Source organism: Brachionichthys hirsutus, chromosome 8 (genome assembly GCF_040956055.1).
Source record: "Brachionichthys hirsutus isolate HB-005 chromosome 8, CSIRO-AGI_Bhir_v1, whole genome shotgun sequence".
In the NCBI taxonomy this organism is placed as follows: Eukaryota; Metazoa; Chordata; class Actinopteri; order Lophiiformes; family Brachionichthyidae; genus Brachionichthys; species Brachionichthys hirsutus.
The window spans coordinates 11,464,317-11,476,537 of NC_090904.1; positions in this window are offsets into that span (position 1 = coordinate 11,464,317).

The window sequence follows — 12,221 nt, forward strand, 5'->3', positions numbered from 1 at the left end:
CAATCATACACGCATCGCATTAAGCTGATTTCTGATAACGCAAGACGGAGATGCTTTATTTGTGTCACTTGCGCCGTGTTATTGTTTAAAAAAAGAAAAGAAACAATCTCCTGCAAAACATTCCCATGAACCGACCTTAACCGGCAGCTTAGAAAATAATAATAGTTATGGTCTCTTCCTGTGCCATGCAGAGAGGAGATACTTTAACGAAACAGCAATGTTTAACCGTGAGACTTATTTAGCTTAGTCGTCTTTCCATTATCCTTTATCCTCACATCATCTTTTTGTTCCTGAATAAAACTTGTCTCTCGTTGCGTCCTCCGCCCATGGAATGTCATCACTGTTAAAGCAACAAACTGCTTGGAATTAAAACATCGCTGCTTCTTAAACAAACGTTTTGTGTACGGATTAAGCGGTTGAGGAGCGAGGGCTGTATTCGTTTTTAATCCCACTTGACTGACGCACAGTGAAAAAACACGTGGATTTAATCGATGTTTCGTAAAACACCTGTCAAATATATACAATGGCCATTTCGATTTCACTGACCGTTCAGCTTTTGTCCACCAGACGAGCCTTCGATACTTCATCAAACCATAGAAACTCATACACTGAAACGTGTCTGATTATGTCTTGTGACAATGAAGCAATTTGACTGAGATTGGGTTGCGTCTCCTTTGATAAGGCACACGGGGATTAGCAGGTAACGAGGCCAGCGCGGCTCCTTTGAGGGCGTCACGCGCGGCTTTGAACGCGTCGCACGGCACTCCGTAAACATGGAGGGAGTTTCCCGGCTGCACAGGGAGCCTCCCCCTGGATAATGTAGTAATGAAAGGTGACAGGAAGGACTCGGGCTCTGGAGCCAAGCCGGGGCAGCTGGTCAGAGGAGGAGAATGGGAAGCGGTGTGCACCCGGGCTAAAGTGCAGTGAGAAGCAAATTAAAGCTCATATCTGCCATCTCCCTCGCCTCCCTGCACTTTCCTGTTTGGACTTGAAGGTGATTGGGAGCCAAGGCGATGACAGTCGACGGAAGCTACAAGGAGGAGAGAGTATTTATTTACAGAGAGATGCAGCGGAGCTCGTTCAGGATGCGGTTTCACGCAGGATGTAACCCCCCCCCCCCCTCACAGTACAATCCCTCGGTTTGATCAAAAATGGGAAGTGTGATATTGGGGAGGAGGAGTTAGCTTAGCGTGCTGCAGGGCCGGGCCGGGCTGTATTGTGTAAGAGACCGAGTCTGGATACGGCCAGCAGGGAGCTCACTCAGCACGCCTTCCTGCCTGGCCCAACAGGAGGAATCAAAGTCAACACAGGTCACTGACGGAGAGAGAGGAGCTGGAAACATCAAGATTGGGTTCTGATTCTAAAAAAAAAAAAGGCTCAAGGAGGAGCAGGAGAAGGAAAACAGTGATCATATAATAAAAGCATCTGCAAAATGGAGTGTGTGTGTTTCAAAAGATGTTCAAAGAGAGAGTGGGCGTGTTTATTTTTGTGTGTCTCGTCAGGAATTCCACCTTGTAAAGAAGGGATTTGGGAAAGTTGGTTTGTGAACTCCAGTAATTACACGGCGGTTACGGTATAATTACCTTCGTCCCCACCCCACAACACTGTTCACATTTACGGTAAAGTAAAGTTGCAACCGTTATTCATACCACCCAGGAGTGCATAAGCAAGACATCAGAACATGCATTTCTTTCATCGGGCGTGGGGGGGGCGGGGGTACCGAGCGTCAGGCAGGTGGGTGTGCTGAAAAGGTGAGCCACTCACATGTCTGCTCAGTGGTTGTCATGTCGCCATTAATCTGCACAAAGTTTCAAAGGCAGGTTTTTTTTTTACGATCTGCCTCGCGGCCTCATCTGCGTGGACAGCGGCATCGAGACTCTGGAGAACCCGCCACATAAAACCCACATCTGTTAAAGCCTAAATTGCAAAACAGCCCCCGCATGTCCAGGCAGCGTTGAGTTAATAATACACTCAAAGTGCAGGTATATTACTCCCCGCAGCAGCAGCAGGGATTGTCAGAGACTCACTTCTTTTGATCTGCTGTTGCATCTTTTTTTTTATCCATTTGAATTTTATGCCTTTTGCAACATTGTTGAACTTCCAAAAGCAACCGTGTCTTATCTTTTTGACACGCACAATCAGGAGTTTGATAATGCGAGCAATAGAGAGACTGAGTTTCTCTCAGGAATTAAAAAAAAAAAATCGACTTGTGTGTTCATCAGTTGTGATGAGTTAAACTAACCTTGTTCATTAGTCGGCCGGCGCTGAGAAGGCCAAATAAATTCCAGAATGCGTTTTCAGGACCGCTTCCATCAGGTTGAACGGCACCTGTTCAACCGCTCAAGGGGCACGGCGAACATTCTTAAAGACTTTCTATTCATCTGTCTCTGTTGTATGACGCTGCCTGTAATTAATAGCGACAACACGGCTACACCTTGGATGAGCTAGAAACAGATTTGTTATTTATTGGGATAGCAAATGCTGTGTTTGTTGGGTGGTGACCCAATTCATGTTCTGGAAGGTGAGCTGGGCTGGATGAGTCATTAGGCTTATTACAGGAGTTTAATTAAATGCCTGCATAGGAAAAAAAAGAAAGGAAAATCAGTTGCGGAATATTTCCCAGCGAGCAGGAGGCTGTATTGGTGAAAGGCAAATAATGTGTGTGTAAGATTGATCCGTGAGGAGCGACCCCATTACCTCTTAAGCTGTTAATTACACTGGGCTCAGCTTGCATGTCAAAAAGGAGATAATTGAAGGAGGTGAAAAATGTACACTTTATTTATACTTTCATTTGGCGCTGGCAGAAGATCTTCTTTCTTCACTCCTTTTTTTTTTTTGGCGTGTCTATGATGTATTTATTGGTGGACTTTAGAAGTTTGCAAGGATGTTATTCATAATCATTACCAAGGTGTGTGTGTGTGTGTGTGTGTGTCTCCTAAAATGATTTGGATGAAATGATCTAAACCTCCAATGATTCTTGCATTTGTACGAGGCTTTTTATTACAGACTATATGAAATAGAAGCAGTGCGGCCACACTGGTATTCTCTGTAGGTCTGAATCCGAGCAAACGAGTCGTTTGATATAAACACAGGATGCAAAACTGTTCGCTTTAATACGATTATAGAAGATCACAATCTTCAATGTGTAATTTCAGTTGCCTAGTGTCCGTTACAGTGACTACAGTGCAGCTGCAAGAACACAAACAGAAAAAAGAATAATAAATGAGGATGCTATTTGTTTTGAGTCTCACTGCTGCTGCCCCCCCCCCCCCCCCCCCCAGCCGACGAGTAGCGTGTCATCCGTCAGTCGGATCACAGGGGACACGCTGTACTTAAGAAACTCTTGTTTGTCATTCTACTTCTAGAGATCGCGTCAATACGGTTTCCTGTGGTTTCCTGTGGAGAACTTCGGTGTCTCTGTGTGCAGCAATTTAGACGAACACGTGAACGCTGTCTGCACTGCCTGAAGCAAGCAAACACACACACACACACACACACACACACACACACACACACACACACACACACACGGCTGTGTATTTGTTTCTACCATCATGTGGACAGACTTGTCAGTACGCCTTTATATTTCCTGTTAAAAGTGGGTGGAATATACGACGAACGATAAAAGGAACGCTGCACAGAGATGGAGCTGAGGATTTAGCTCTTACATCAGATCGTCCACACGCCCACCCCTCTTTCTAATACCTACGTTTTGCTTTGTCTGACCAGTAGCTAAGAATCCTTTAACATCTCCCCATTAGTTTATCTACTTTGCCAGAGGACTCCATAAGGCAGAACATGGACTGTTAGATGTTTTTTATATTAAGTTTGAAGTGTTTCTCTCTCGTTTTGACCACTTCTTGCTCGCCGGAGAAAGATCTCTACGCTCTCAAATGCCAGCGAGCTGTATGTTGCCGTGGCGATGCAGTCTCATCTGCGCTTGAGGTCTGTACTTTAATGGGCTTCATTGATCTAAACAACATCAGGGGTTGCGGTGATGTTATTAAGGCTGAGATAACTTCTGTGTAATTCCACTCCAGCAATATATTAGCCTTTTATTGGTCTAAATAACTTTGCCTTTCAGACAGTAATGCACCAGTAAGTCACAGCAGCACTTCATGTCGGCAGGATCTTAATAAAGCATTTTCTCTGGACATCCTGCCGCGGAGAGAGTGAAAAGCGACAGGTTAAAAGGCATGCTGGGAAGTTTTCATGGCATCGCTTTAAATTTCCTCTTTTTTTTTTTGACTATGTGCATACAGAAAGATGAAGAGAACTGTGAACAGCACGCTTGGTGCAAATGTGTCTTTCTATTTCACACATGGACTTCCTGTGAGGAGGAACACAAGCTGGAATATGTGCAGGATTATGTAGACAATAGCTGTTAGCATGTGGTTATATTTGGATCCCACATCCTTAGCCTTAGTAGGGAATTTACGGCTTTCAGATCTTATAGTTGATGAGCAATTGATGTTATAGCAACACAACAGATTACTATAAAAAGCCGGCGGGTAACTAGTGATGCTAACAGTACAGACGATGTTAAATGAAGCCAGTGGGATCGGACCGTTTCAAGGTCAGCATGTATCCAATAATGTTTATATGAAAGAAGGATCACATTTATCTGCTAGTATATTTTTGAGGGGTGGTGGGAGGGGGGGCTGCATAATTTGCAGCTATTTAAAACCTTGGTTTTGGTAATGAATTATTTTGTCATCTCCACTGTGATGAGATTAATCTTTAATAACTGTAACAATTATTTTATTAAAAAGAGAAGCCACGCATTATGGCTATCTCGCTGAGGTCTCAAGCTGGAAGGGATTCTCATTACGAGCATTATATTACCCCGGTGTGCGTTCAGTTGGACGTCCCGCCCCCAAATGACATTAGATGTCAACAACGCTTGCGCTAAAAGTAAGCAGTCATGTTTACAGAGGGCGGCTCGTTCATTTGCCGGCTGACACTGGGAGACGTATTAAAACAGAGACTAGCGCTCCATCTGATTACCGGTAAGTCACTTGGAGAGAAACTCCTCTGAAGTGTTGACTTTTAATGAAACTGTTCCGTCATCATCATCATTAGGCATAAACCTTCATCGGGAGATGAGGAACTTTTGATTTCTTGACTTTATTTTGTGACGCTAATCACCCTTAGATCTCAGTGAGCCATGATTCATCTTTGCCTTTTTCATCTACATCCTGTGTTTCTCGTGATGCTTTTTGCCGTGGCGTACAACGCTGTGTTTCGCTAATGGTTCCAGGCCCAGGACTCCTGCTAATGACACGGTTGTAACTGTTTGTCAGTGTGATAATGTGTGATTTCCTATTTCCATGTGAAGTTGGACATTTGATGGAGGAGGGGATTGCGTCAGGAAGACAAAGTGCTGTAATTTGTCACCGACTAAATGAGCTTCTCTCCAGACGTCCTCTAGATTTTTACTGACAATCTCATATTCACGATTATAGATCCTTTTTTAGGACCATGATTCCCACACGATTCAGTGTGTCGGAGATACACCCGGTCACCTGAGTGTTTCACAGCGCCCGGGACGGTTCTGTTTATTGTAGTCGACTGACACAGAAGTGAAATTACGGAGTGTGGTAATATTTTATTCTTGGTATATGCGAGCGAGTCATCACTTCCTTAAAGTCCACATTTTAAAACCCAGAACTATTTCATCATCTTCAGAGGAAAGGCGGCGTCAGCTCGTGTTTTCAGTGAGCGAGGTGATGCTGATTTATAACAACTTCATCGGTTTCCAGTCTTTGTGTTTGTGAACCAGAGACTGGTTCCATATTTCAGGGTTGGGGTGCGAGGCAGACCCCCCCCCTCAGTGTGTTCTGTCCAGTCTGGATTGATTCATGCCCTCGCTGGCTGCTCTCCCGTCCTCTGCAGCACATAAAGGTGGCGTAATCAGCTAAATGTAGCCTCTGCTTTCTTTTTCTTAGTTGGGTGCTTAACATTAATATTTCCTTCTTTTCCTTTCAAGGACAAACGGTGTAGAGGGCCGATCCCGCGTGAAGTCCCCGAGCTCTCGCCGAGCAGCAGATCCCTTTTCAGTGCCAGCTGTTCTCTCAGATACAGGCCGGGCTGAAATTCTCTTAATATAATTCTGGGGGGCTCATGAGAATTGTGCAAAACAGGCGTGCCAGCCAGGAGAATGTTGAATTTTTCATCGACTCGCTGAGTTAGTGGGCAGCGCTCTCATTCATGAGCAGATGTTCAGCGCAGTTACACTCTGCAGTTAATGTGAACTTACTGGCCTCTCTGCCATTGGCTGCAAGGACGTTGGCAGCGACCTGGCATCTGAGAATTGCTCCCGGTAAAAGGAGCAGGTCTGGAAAGCGTAGCCACGGCCCCTTATTAGCCGCTTCCCGGCCCAGGAGCAGGATCCTGGGAAGGGGAAGGCCCCGACAGCCCATCCGTCTTCGGCCTGACGGTGATGGAAGACTCGCCACCGTTCACTTGGGAAACTTCTGAAGATCATTTCCACCAGTTTGTAGTGCTTATTTCTAATAAGCAGCGAGATACGATCCAACATAACCCAGCAGGTGGAATGCACTGTATGCATTCCACCTGCGTGTGCGTGTGTGTGTGTGTGTGTGTGTGTGTGTGTGTGAAAGTCATCCCAGTAAAGCTGTGCACGAGGGACTGAAACGGTGGGAATGACGAGCTCTTTTTCCTCTGCACGTCTCATTTTCAGTTTCTAATTGGTCGTTTTCAGGTTGGCTTTATGAGAGCAGAACTAATTAGCGTTTCTAAATTCAGCAGGAAAAAAAAAAAGTCTCTCAGCAATAAAATAAGAATAATCATTTTTTAAATGCTGAATGTCACTCCCGCTTTCTTGGCATTTTTTTTTTTGGCGAGATCGGAACACAATGGCTGCCCTCTCTTTGTCGGTCGTGGGAAGTTTGGACTTTGGGGCCGGTGGAAAAAGAAAGCGCTGTTGTGTTTTAGGTGGGGTTGTTTCTGCGGTGATTGGGAACGTCCTGCTGACAGGAGCAGCCTCGTGAGTTTACAGTAACTGTGACATTGCTGTTACCTTTATTCAAAGCGCTCCAGCTGCAGCGAGCCCTCAGGAAGCCCGGCGGGGCTCGCATGGGCGGCCGGCGGCCCACGGAGAGGAGGATAAGCCCTGTTTGAGTTGGCAGACACTCCCCTCTCGGGGAACCTTTTGCTGCCTCTGCAGAAAGGACAGTGGCGGTGGCTCTGGTGTTGGTCGGGGGTGGTGGTGGTGGTGGTGGTGGTGGGGAGGGTGGGTGACAGTGATTCTCAAGGCAGGATGGGCTTTTTCCACCTCTCCGGCTTTTCAGGAAACACATTTTGCTGTTTCTTCCCTCTGTGTTTGTAAATGGAGGGGCCGGGGACAGAATGACAGCTCCACTGTAAGAGGCTGAGCGCTGATTTTCACTTTAAGTATTTATTTTAGGGCGGCGTGAAAAGCCTAAAAAGCCATTTCAGCACGCTCTGGATGTTCTCTGTTGGTAAACAGAGAACATTTAAAATATATACGAATAAAAGCACTTTTTATTTTGCCGTCGGGACTTGAGACTGCGGTAATTAAACAGTACTTGATCTAAGGTTAGGGAGGAGCTGTGCTTAAATGCAATTAGTGCAAATTAATTTGGACCCATTTTAGAGCGCGTCATTATTTGTTTAATCAAGGGAGCTCTCGTTGGAGATGCTAAATGTGTATCAGCAGATATTTAAAGGGAGGCACGGCGAAACCCATTTAATTCAGCCGTAATGAATATTCATCTGAAGTGACCTGTTTTATGCAACTCCAGGATTGCCCCCCCCCACACACACACATTAACTAAATAGCATCTGAGGTGACTGTCTATTTATTAAGGTGATTATGTTTGCTATTTTCTAGTCAGCTTCATATTTCAACTCATTTCTCTTGTTCCCCCCCCGCCCCCCTTCTCTCTACCATCCCACCCCCCGGCTTTTTCTTTCTTTCTCTTCTTTTATCTACTGCCTGCTGGGCCAGCCCGGAGACTCCAGTGGTGACATCCTGTGTACCGAGAGATCAAAGTAAGTGAACATCAGATAACATAAAAACACTACTATGGAAACCATCTTTGTTTCCAACCTGTTGAGAAACTGGCTTTTAAAAAGTGATAAACAAACTGTGTTTTTTTTTTTTGGCTTGAGATGGATGGTCTTTGCCAATTTCCACAATTCATCCTTTGAAGGACAACAACAGAGCTGTTTGTGAGACGGGAACGTGAAGAAACGTTGCAGACGGCGTGCTGCGTGGCGTCCACATCACCCCGACTCCTAGAAGTCATTACTCCTCGTGTTGTGTATAAACACGTCAAAAACAAACAATGACCCCGGGTAGGCTCCACGCCGCACAACAATTTCAAAGCCGGCGCTGTAGTGTAAACACAAAACATGTTTAACCTTCACGCAGGGAAGACTTGACCTCGGATCCGCCGTTGGTTTCAGTCTCTTTTGACCTTTAAACATCAAACCCTCCTCGTTCTTCATCAAGATGCTCTAACCTAGTCTTTAGATAGTGATTTGGGGTATAGATTTCCCATATGGGGAATCTTATTGATCAAGTCGTGAATATTTATTTCTGTTTCACTTTGAGGGGGGAGGGGGGAGGGGGGGCACTGTGGTCCAACCCAGCTGCTGAATGATAAAACAGGGTCTCTAATTAAGGCCTGAGTGTACAGCCATGTAAAGTTCTCTCTGGAATGCTAACAACCTGTGATATTTGCTGTACAGGTCTCCTACAGGGGAGGGGAGTTGAGTATTTTGGGGCTTTGGAAGGGGAGGGGCAGCGATCATGTGGAAAACCAACATATTTTACACATCCATGTCAGATTGAGGCTAATGAAGGCTAGACTGATCCATGGATGCGTGCCTTAAGTATATGATCCCTCTTTGAATATATTAGAGCCTCATAGGACTGTAATGCCCCCCCCCCCGTGCTGCACTGCTTCATGTTGTCTTTCAGGAAGTCACGGTGCTCGATCATATCGCCCGCCATCCAACCCGATTTCAGTTTGACTTACACACACCAATCGTTTCTATGTTAGAGCAGCTGAAAAACAGTTTGCAAATGGAAAGTATGAGTGTTATGTCATTTGACAATGTAAATCAGCCATCTCACCCCCCCCCCCCCCACACACACACCCTCTTAAGAGGGATTTCATTTACATAACAGGCTGCCGTTTTCTATGCAAATGTGGACAAACTTGAGTTTTCTCATTTTGCTCTTTTTTTTTGGTTTGGTTTTGAATGAAAGGTTATCAAAATATTTGACTAATGAAAATGGTAAAGCGTAAGAAATAAATATGTCTGATGGAGGGGAACGTTTTCACTGCGATTTACGGCAACACCGACTCTTTCCATGTAAATGAATCCTAAACGTGTAATCACAAGCCGCTTTTGAATATTGATCGGAAAGACAAGGACATAGAAATGAAGCACTTGAATGCATCCCTCCTGAGTTACTGTAACACGCCATTAATAAATACCTCTCTGGTGCTTTAGTGCTGCTCTTGCCTTACACTCGCATGATCCGATGTCCTTTGATTTTTTGCTGATATAGCATGTGTACTTCATAGATGGATTGATGGGATGGATCCAATTAGCTGTGGTCATTGCTCACGTAAAGCTGATAGCTGACGGTGGGAGTCTTGCATAGAATATCCTGGATTTCGGCGGTTTAGTGAAATGATCTTTCAGACCACTTTAAAAGCCCATAAAGGAGCACATTGTGTGGAATGCACAGTGGAAGGGGAATTGATTTACAGCTTCAGCAAATATTCTTAATTAGTCATGGGAGTGAAATCATTTCTTTCCAGTAATAAGGGCACCGTGATGGAGAATACTCGAGAGATAATAAAGGCACCCAGATCCACATCTTTTCTTTTCCCTATATGTACAATAAACAACAGCAAAGTTCTTTTACGTCTTACTTTTTCTTCATATGCTGATTCGTCGGTCTCCTTGTGCCACGGTCGCCTGCTTGTGACACCAGGCGTACGCGGTGTTCCGCGAGGCCTCCTGACCTCTCAGGCGATGCGTGCCGTGCCGGCCTGTTTGTAAGCGCGAGCCCCGTTTGTAAACACGGACAGAAGGGCGAGAAGGGCCCGTTCCCCCGGTGCGCTAGGCTCACAAGACGTAATGTGACAAGCAACAGATGTGTCACACGGGCTGAAATCAAAACAGCCGTCCGGGGTGGAGTTGTGTTCGCCGTCAGACGCGCTCTCGCTGCTGGCAGATGAGACAAGGCAGCGCCTCCGCTGCTCCCAGCTTCCTGTCGGGGAGAGGACAGGCCTGTTTGTAGGCTGCTTTGACACCCCGAGTCACTTTGTCATCTGGGGTGCTCGCTGCAGCTCTGATCACATGTAAACGCTGCGTTCAAAGAGCGTCATATCAGCCCAGTGACAGGTAGGCTCCCAATGAGACAACAGCCAGGGGCCGTGTCCTTTCCCATACACTCTGAGTACAAATCCACAGTCTAAGACAAAATAAAACAGTACGGCATCATTCTCTGAGCTTTTTTTTTTCTTTCTTCGATCTGGAAAGAAGTTTGTAAAGCCGCGTGGCTTTCAGAAGGGCCTTGCATCAGAAGAGGGAGACGGAGTGTAAAAGCACACTCCTCAATGCCCACTTCACGCAGAGCGAATTATTGTCGCATCTGACGGCGGCAGTTAAAGTGCAGCAAAGCGTTGGCTTTGCACAGGAAGCGTGCTAATGTTACGGTCAGCTTTAGCTTGTAATTACCACTGCCCTGTAAGCAAATAGTGTGGCTGCATGCTGAATTCAGGTGGAGAAGTAGGAATCCATCATCCGAACAAGTGAATGAATGAAGGTGCAGCCGCTTGACTGACGTTGACCCCACATGTGTTTACCACATCTCTGTTTATTTCCACGGCTGTAATTGGGCTATTTTCCGAGGGCAGCTGTAACCCACACTAACTTATATAGCAACTTTCCATTAAAGCGTGTGGAGGTGGGGGGGGGGCACCGATAGTAATCACGCCCAACAGCACTGCTATGTAAATATGGCTTATCAGCTTTGCCAATTTGGTTAAGTGGCATGTATGTGGGTGATCCACGTATCCAGCGCTACGGCTCTGACACGCTGCCATTTATTAAACACGGGCAACTTGCATTGTTAACAAGTACGCATGAAAATGACGGCTGCGTCAAACTAATGTTGTGCAGCAAAAAAAATGCAAATATGCTCCAAGTCTTCAAAGTTGGCTCATGTGGGCAAACCTCGCCGCTCAGCGCGTCGCTGTATGGAAATCGAGACAGGAACATCAAGATCTAAAACGCACTATTTAAATATTCAAACGTTAACACCAAACAATATAATGCATTATGGCTTTTGGTATTTGCGTACAACTGTTTGCTGATGTGTGTGTGTTTGGGGGTGGGTGGGGGGGGGGGGTTACAAGGAAGAGGGTGGCAGAGATATTGTGTAACACAACGTGGATAATAACACACAAACCAATCCTTTGTCTGCTCATTTTAGCAATAGGAAAACGATGTTTGATAACTGTAAACCCTCTTTTAGTGTCACTATATTGTATATAATCTAACAACACCAGTGGAATCTGATTTTTATTCACATACTGTATGTTGATGTAGCCCATGAACTCTTTTGTCAGTAAGTAAACGGGAGAGAGCCACAGTGCGTGTTTTCATCCACTCAGAATTCCGCCACCATCTTAAAAGTACATTGCTCGTCTTTCTTTGCATCTACCAGATTGATAAAACCTAAAACCAGCCAGAGATAAAGATTATCCCGGTTGTGCTTTTCATGTCTGGCTGCTTCAGGCTCTTTGCAGCTTCTCGTGTGAAGGAATGTTTGGTACGTCATTCCACTCTCACACCCTCTGGACAAAATCACAGATTTGTTTGCTGCTTACTTCAATTCTGAAGAATGTAATGAGAGTTATGAAGAATCTAAATTCAATGTTGATATCAAAAAAAGCAATGCTTCTCCCCCCACCACTGATCTACATCACTCAGAAACAATAATGTAATGAGGTTTGGGGCTTCAGGCAGGTTAAATAAGTTAAAACATTGTCACCTGTATCCATAAATCTGAATCAAGCCATTTTCTTTTTTCTTAGTTCACCCATGGAAAAAAAAAAGTGTCAGCTCATCTCTTCTCAATCAGCCATGAATCATGATATCAAAAATGAAGTTGGAAAATCAAAATCAAGATTGCTTGGAAAAGCATG